The sequence below is a fragment of the Odocoileus virginianus genome, chromosome 3, assembly GCF_023699985.2.
Source record: "Odocoileus virginianus isolate 20LAN1187 ecotype Illinois chromosome 3, Ovbor_1.2, whole genome shotgun sequence".
NCBI lineage: Eukaryota > Metazoa > Chordata > Mammalia > Artiodactyla > Cervidae > Odocoileus > Odocoileus virginianus.
This window is the reverse complement of record NC_069676.1, coordinates 80,670,415-80,678,709: the sequence shown is the minus strand read 5'-3', so window position 1 is coordinate 80,678,709 and position 8,295 is coordinate 80,670,415. Positions and strand designations below refer to the sequence as shown.

General features: G+C 36.3%; 1 pseudogene; it reads right to left on the bottom strand.

Annotated features, from left to right (window-relative positions):
- Positions 1 to 905: 905 nt before the first annotated feature.
- On the bottom strand, positions 906 to 8,087 carry LOC110147830 (HIG1 domain family member 1A, mitochondrial-like; annotated as a pseudogene).
- Positions 8,088 to 8,295: the final 208 nt, after the last annotated feature.

Below are 8,295 nucleotides of genomic sequence, written 5' to 3'. Positions count from 1 at the left end.
GTCGCTAAGAGTCAGACATGACTGAACGACTTCACTTACACTTTTCACTTTCATGCATTGGAGAAGGAAACGGCAACCCACTCCAGTGTTCTTGCCTGGAGAATCCCAGGGACGGGGGAGCCTGGTGGGCTGCCGTCTACGGGGTCGCACAGAGTCGGCCACAACTGAAGCAAGTTAGCAGCAGCAGCAGAATATAATTCTGCAATTACAAAAGAGCTAAAAGGGATCTACAATATAAGTTATTCTCAGGTCCACAACTATGATTCTAAAATAAATACTACTTCAAAGTGGCTCTGTCACCAGCTTTTTAGGTTTGGCTTAAAAACACACAGACTTTCAGGGAGGTTGAAAAAGTTCGTATTCCATGCTCTGTTCTGAAAGGGTTCCTCAAGAGCAAACCAGCCCTTAAAACAGTACTCAGTAATTGGGGGGAAAAATAAGAACAACAAAAACAAACAAACAAACAAACAAAAAAACAGTACTCAGTCTACAAGAAAGTCAGAAAGTTAAATTAACTGGGGTAAATACGCTTCCGACATTGCATCAAAAGCATATGATATTCTGCAGCAACTGGGAGCATTTTCAGGATTAGCAAGTGGTCTTCTTTGGAACTAATTCCAAGAGAAGAGTTTAAGAAGGTGGACAGGTACCATTATCAAGTGTATTTAAAAGTGACGTTACTTTTGTGCTGATCTGACTCCCCTGAATGATCTAGCTACTGAACTAGTCACCAGTAACTTGGTCATTATGCAAATTAAGGAAACCAGAAAGGAAACCAATATTCAAATTACCATGTTCTTGTCTGACCCAAACAATTTATTTTCAACATAAACATATTAACTTCAATATGAGATGTCTAACTAAGCAAGCTCCACCACCACCAAGACCAAGATAGCATTCCTCTTCTAAGGTTTAGGTTTTGCCCAGAATTCTTGATACAGGAACTAGGCCATTGCATCATAGAGTCATTGCTGTCACAACAAAGCCTTGGGCTGCCACATGCATGTGGATCAGGTGAATAGACATTTTAGTATTTCCCCTGCTCTTCAGTCTGTATAATCCATATGCAAAATTGCTGCAAAACCTGCCATTCCAACAGGGACAATTGGTGCCTCTCTAGATTTTTGGATAATTTTAGATCCCTGATCTTCATTATATGAAGAAATAGAAATATCTGTGCACTTGACATAGCAATTGAAGAATCTTCAGACAACTACAAGACGTTTCATGTTCCTACCGGCTTAAAACTTTGTTAAAATAATTATCATCTTGTTTTAACCTCCCCATATATTTCAGTTACTTTTCTACAATTGTCTCTCTTTGTTCAAACTAGTATAAATGTAGTTAGATTTTTGCCATTTTTTGGGGTCTTTTTTCATTTCCTTTTAAGGGCTCCTCTGTCACAACTTACATAAATATGTATGCTTTTCTCTTATTAAATCTATCTTTTGTTGTTGTTCTGTCTCTCAGTCATGTTCGACTCTGTGATCCCACGGACTGCAGCACGCCAGGCTTCCCTGTCCTTTACCATCTCCCAGAGCTTGCTCAAACTCATGTCCATTGAGTCAGTGATGCCATCCAACCGTCTCATCCATTGTCATCCCCTTCTCCTACTGTCTTTAAACTTTACCAGTATCAGGGGGTTTTAATCTATCTGTTTTATGTCAATTTAATTCTCAGGCACATCTGGATAAAAGTTAAAGGGGTTTAACATCCAAGAGGTTAAAGGCAAAATTTTGTTTCACCTACATCATTAATGAAGACTATGTTTGGTATATTTTGTACAAAAACTACTTAGGATTAAAAAAAACAGCATATGTAATCAGCTTTACCACTTTGTAAAGATGAAAATGAGATGTATGCATGTGCTCAAGGAAGACTGAGGAGAAAAATGACGCATATATCTTTCAGAGGATAGTATAAATTGAACTGTATGGAAGAACTAAGAGGAGAGGCATGTTCGAAGAGCAAAATGATTGACACATTCTTTATCTTATCCAGTGGAATGAATCCAGTGGATTTCTAAATGCACAGAAACTTGCTTTCTGTGTTCTGTGTTCAAGAAAGTTTTGACTATTTATATTAGGTCTGCTGTGTTGATTTCTGATAACATTCATATTTGGCACATCGTTATTTTTGTTTTTTCATGTTTTCAGAGAAACCATACATATTTTAATGTTTATTTAACTAATACATCAGTCTTAAACTATTATTGAGTTTTCATTAGCTTTATCTTCCCTCTTGCTATAATCCATCCTGTCCATTTACAATTAATTGAAAATCTGGTTTCATAAGCTGCCAGTGGGCTACCTGGCAAGGGAGGTTCCTTGTTTATACCCTAAATTCCTAGTTTCATCTACAAAGTTCAGAAAAGTACTTGTGAAGATAGAATGATGCAGCCACAAACTCTAAGGCATACTTCATAATTAAGTTCCTAGAACCATCTCCTGATTCCAGTTAAGTTGGGATTCCAAAAAGTAAACTGACTGTCTGCGGTATATACATTATTAGATATTCAGAAAGAAATGCTAAGTCATGGATCACAGAAGGTAGTAAGTGCAGACAAGGAGATACTAGTGTTTTATGGCAAGTGAAAAACACACGACACTGCCTCAGATTCTGAACTTAAATTAGTAATGGTAGTATTACATATGTTTGCCACTATGTCTCAGTTTTAAAAACCAAAACTGTTTCTCATAATGTTATACATTTTTTATAGTATAATACAGTCTAGTACATAAATGTTATACAAAAGAGGTTATTTCAATTATGTGTTTATTAGTATTAGCCAACATTTTTCTTGCTAACATATTTCACATTCCTTTATCACCACCAATATTTGGTTTTCTGACAAAGTCTTATTGATAATTGTTGAAATAATACTCAATAGGAAAAATATGCTAAGAAAAGCTAAAATTTGAATAAAAATAGTATAAATATTCAATAGTATATATAAATTTTTTTAATTAAAAAATGTATATTTATTTTTGGCTGACCTGTGTCTTGGTTGCTAGGTGAGTTTTCTTTAGTTTAGTGAGCAGGGGCTACTCTCTGCTTGTGGTGTGTGGGCTTCTCATGTAGAGCACAGGCTCTAGGCCCGCAGGTTTTAGTAGTTGTAGCTCAAGGGTTCTAGAGCATTGGCTCAGTTGCGGTGCACTGGCTTAGCCATCCTGCAGGCATGTGGAATCTTACAGCACGGATCCAATCCATGTCCTCTCAACTGACAGGCTAATTCTTAACCACTGGACTGCTATCGAAGTCCTAACTTTAAAAAAATTATCAGTGAATTCCTTGTGACAAGCTAAATGTGGAACAATGGTACATGAAAAAGCTACTTTATAAAATTAAGAGGGTTCTAAAGAGGGTAAAGTGTACTCCTACAAAAGAGAGGCAATTCTGAAAGAGTTTGGTAGTCCATTATGATTAAAATATCCAGAATATATGGAAGCCAGAGACACAGTTTTAATGAAAGTGAGTATCAGGAAGTAAAATATAAATTTTCACATCTGAATTTTCATATCAAACTCTACTTCAAGGGAACATGACCTAAGATAAGCATCAGGAATATCTTAATTTTATAGCTAAGGAGGTGATGGTATTATTGTAGTTTGATAGCTGTATTCTGTTCATATTTTAATTCTAATCTGTTGGTTTCCAAGCCTCCCTTTAAGATGGACTGGGGCTTTTAATAAGAGACTTACCTAAAATAAACTCTGTTAATGGATTTGCTATAGGGCTTTCTAAACTCACACTTTTATTAAAGATAATTAAGAACTATTACCCATAAATGTAAATATTTAACATATTATGAATAGTGAAATATTACTGAAAGTATATCTTTTGTTTTCATGGCCACAGTGGGGTTTTTTGTTTTTTTTTTTAACCAGAAAAATGGGTTCATTTGGGAAAGTATTTCAATTTGGGACAAGCAGACTATAGAAAAAGCCATAGGCAAGTCCATCAAAGAGGAACTTTATTTTATAGAGAAAAGGAGGAAGTTGGAAAAGCTTGTTTTGAATAAGTCCCTTGGAGGAAAGCAAGAATTCTAGGTGATGATGTGTTCTCACTGGCTTATTTACTGGGGTAGTTGACACAACAGTGTGTTGAGAGTAGAAATTTTCATACACTTAATGTTTTCTTTGACTGCAACTTGCATGTGAGTTTGTACTTATTATCTGCATGAAAGCTACATAAAGCCCACTGTGGTTGCCTTAAACAGGACATTAGCTTCCTCAAAACATTAAACATCAATAGAATTTGACCACCCAGTTATGTTCTAAGAAATAACCCACTTTTCTTTATGAATTAAATATCTAAATAATTGAATTAAATATGATTCCTATTTTGTCTAATCCCTATTTGTAAATTAGGAACATCACTCTGCTTTAATGCAAATATCCATTAGAGCTGTATATTTTCTTTTAAAAAATTACATATTACTCATCTAGAAAGTTGAATCTAATTTGGTCCAATATTTAGTTAACTAATTCTGGTAAGTAAAATTACATTAATTTTATATTCTATTATTGGCTGTAAAGTAAAATGTCTTGGAAATAAATATTTTTAGAGACTAGATAAACCTGTTATCTCCATTTCAGTTAGTGTTACTCACTGAGATGTTCAAATCAGAAATGTGATAATCATCTTTTATTCTCTCTTATTCCTTACCTTGACACATGGACTATAGTATCCACTGCTAAATACTAATTATTTTACCTTCAGAATATATCTTGAATCTATATACTTTTTAACTCCACTGGTAATACTCTAGTTTGAGCCATTGGCCATTGTAGTTGCTCATCTAAACTGTGAAAGCAGCTCCCTAAATAGATTCTTCTCTTGCTTTTTATAGTACCACTTTTTCCTACATAGCAGTTAAAAGAGCTATTTTTATTAAATCTATATTAATAGTTTCCTGCTTATAAATTTTAGTTTCTTGCTTATACATTTTCAATGGCTGCTCATATTATTCAGAATAACTTGGGACTCTTAGTGTAGTAGGTTAAGGTGTGGCCCCCCAAAAGATATGCCCAAGCCCTAACTCCCTCTATCTGTAAGTATGATCTTTTTGAAAATAGGTATTTTCAGATGTAATTAAGCTAAAATTTTCAAATAAGACCCTTCTGGATTTAGAGTGGATTTTAATGCAATGACTGGCATTATAAGAAAAGATTTGGGGCACAAGGAGTCATAGGAGAAGGTGAGCTGATGATGCAAGCAGACTGGAAGATAATCACAAGTCAAGGAATGAAAGGAACTCCGGCAATCACCAAAAGGTAGGAGGGATGAATGCTTCCTTAGCATCCTTAGAGGGAGTGTGGTTCTGCAGACACCTTGATTTCAGATTTCCATCTGTTAGAACTGTCAAAGAATAAATTTATATATTTTTTAGCCACCAAATTTGTGGTAATTTGTAACAGAAATCCTAGGAAACCAATACACACTAAGTGACTTACAAACCTCAGTAAGGTGTTGTTTTACTATATCAATCCAAACCTCATTTCATGGCATTCTCCTCTGCATTCATTACACATGACTGTTTATGTTCATAAAATATACCATAATTTTTGCACTGGCTGCTCTCCTTGCCAAGAATGCTCTTTACCCAGATCCTCCAAGGCAGCATTTCTCATACTTCAGGTTTCAGTTTAAATGTCATCTGCCAAGTGAGAATACCCCTATCAATAGCAAAATTTGCTTATTATTTCATCAACTATAAAAGTAACTATTTATGTCCTTATAATATAATAGCTTGAATTTTGCAATGTTTGTTATTTACGTTCTCTACATTTCTTAGTCTGTACAATTCTTGAGAGTAGATAATATGTATTGAGATTTCCAAACAGTATTCTATATCCAGTTCCTGACATAAGGCCTAATATTAAAATACTCAATAATTGTGCACTGAATGAGTGGATGAAGGAATTAAGTTTCTCAATCATTGAGAAAAGCCCTTAATATGTTTTTCAGACAAATGTGCACTGCTTAGTTTTGGAAATATTAACTATAAGCATAAATTCACTTGAAACATTTCCTAGTAAATAACACGGATCTGGGAAAACTTGGGTCCAATATATGTATTTCTCAGTACTTCTTTCAGAATATTTCCAGTACCTCACAGAACTGTGCTGCGATGTCACATTTCAATAATAGATGCTGCATTTTTGCCTGTTATGTGTTTAAGTCTGAAACCAACTTTATTAAAAATCATTAACTTACAGAAAAAAAAAAATGAGAACCTGGCTTTATCAATACCTTAAATATCTAAGATAAATATTTACTTCTATCTTAGAAAATAATAGTAAACTTCTTAGAAGAATAATTTCTCATGAATTAAAAACAAACAAACAAACAAACAAACAAACATTCCTTGGGTTTCCCAGGTGTCAGAATGGTAAAGAGCCCACCTACAAGTGCAGGAGACAGAAGAGAAGCGGGTTTGGTTCCTGGGTCAGGAAGATCCCCTGGAGCAGGAAATGACAACCCAGTCCAGTATTCTTGCCTGGAAAATCAAATGGACAGAGAAGCCTGGTGGGCTACAGTCCATGGGGTCACAGATTTGGACATGACTGATCAAACACACACACACAGAAACCTAGTTGTACTAAATTAACTTGAGTTGCTCATTTAAAGTTACTTGCAATGTCAAAGCAAAGAACCCCTTCAGTTCAGTTCAGTTCAGTCTCTCAGTCATACCCAACTTTCACGACTCCATGAACTGCAGCACGCCAGACCTCCCTGTCCATCACCTACACCCGGAGTTTACTCAAACTAATGTCCATCTAGTTGGTGATGCCATCCAACAATCTCATTCTCTGTCATCCCCTTCTCCATCCTGCCCTCAATCTTTCTCAGCATCAGGGTCTTTTCAAATGAGTCAGCTCTTTGCACCAGGTGGCCAAAGTACTGGAGTTTCAGCTTCATCATCAGTTCTTCCAATGAACACCCAGGACTGAACTCTTTTAGGATGGACTGGTTGGATCTCCTTGCAGTCCAAGGGACTCTTAAGAGTCTTCTCCAACACCACAGTTCAAAAACATGAACTCTTTGGCACTCAGCTTTCTTTATAGTCCAACTCTCACATCCATACATGACCACTGGAAAAACCATAGCCTTGCCTAGACAGACCTTTGTTGGCAAAGTAATGTCTCTGGTTTTTAATATGCTGTCTAGGTTGGTCATAACGTTCCTTCCAAGGAGTAAGCATCTTTTAATTTCATGGCTGCCATCACCATCTGCAGTGATTTTGGAGCCCCCCAAAATAAAGTCAACCACTGTTTCCCCTGTTTCCCCATCTATTTGCCATGAAGTTGAAAGAGTCATTTCCTAGGCAGATTGATAAGAAGTCTAGGGGTCTTCAAAGAGAGAGGTCTGGAATACTCAAGGAGAAAGAAAGGACAAATTGTAACTTTTTTTCCTCTACATTCCTTGGGATTATATAACAATAATGTATCCTTCCTGAGGACAGTCTCTGGATTAAACCCTCTGGCTAATTCTGTTATCTTAAAACATAAATTATGGGAGTAGGTCTGGTCTTTACAAGGATGCATCCTGTCTGAGGACAGTCTTTGGATTAAACCTTCTGGCTAATACTGTTATCTTAAAATGTGAATTATGGGAGTAGGTCTGGTGAGGTCTTTAACAACCTCCAGACATTCTTTGGATTCACTGGAGAGTATATAACTCCATTGCTAACACTAGCAAGTCCGTACTCTTTCCACCCCCTTCTGATGTCTATGTCAGAAGCTTTCTCTATTTCCTTTATACTTTAATAAAACTTTATTACACAAAAGCTCTGAGCAATCCAGCCTCATCTCTGGCCCCAGATTGAATTCTTCTCCTCTGGAGGCCAAGAACCCCAGCATCTTTGCGTGATTCAGCAACAACTTTTCAAAGTGATGGGGCCAGATGCCATGATGTTAGTTTTGTGAATGTTGAGCTTTAAATTACATTTTCACTCTCTTCTTTCACTTTCATCAAAAGGCTCTTTAGTTCCTCTTCAATGTCTGCCATAAAGGTGGTGTCATCTGCATATCTGAGGTTATTGATATTTCTCCCAGCAATCTTGATTCTAATTTGTGCTTCATCCAGCCCAGTATATCTCACGATGTACTCTGCATATAAGTTAAATAAGCAGTGTGACAATATACAGCCTTGACGTACTCCTTTTCCTATTTGGAACCACTGTGTTGTTCCATGTCCAGTTCTAACTGTTACTTTCTGACCTGCATACAGATTTCTCAAGAGGCAGGTTAGGTAGTCTGGTATCCCCATCTCTTGAAAAGTTTTCCATAG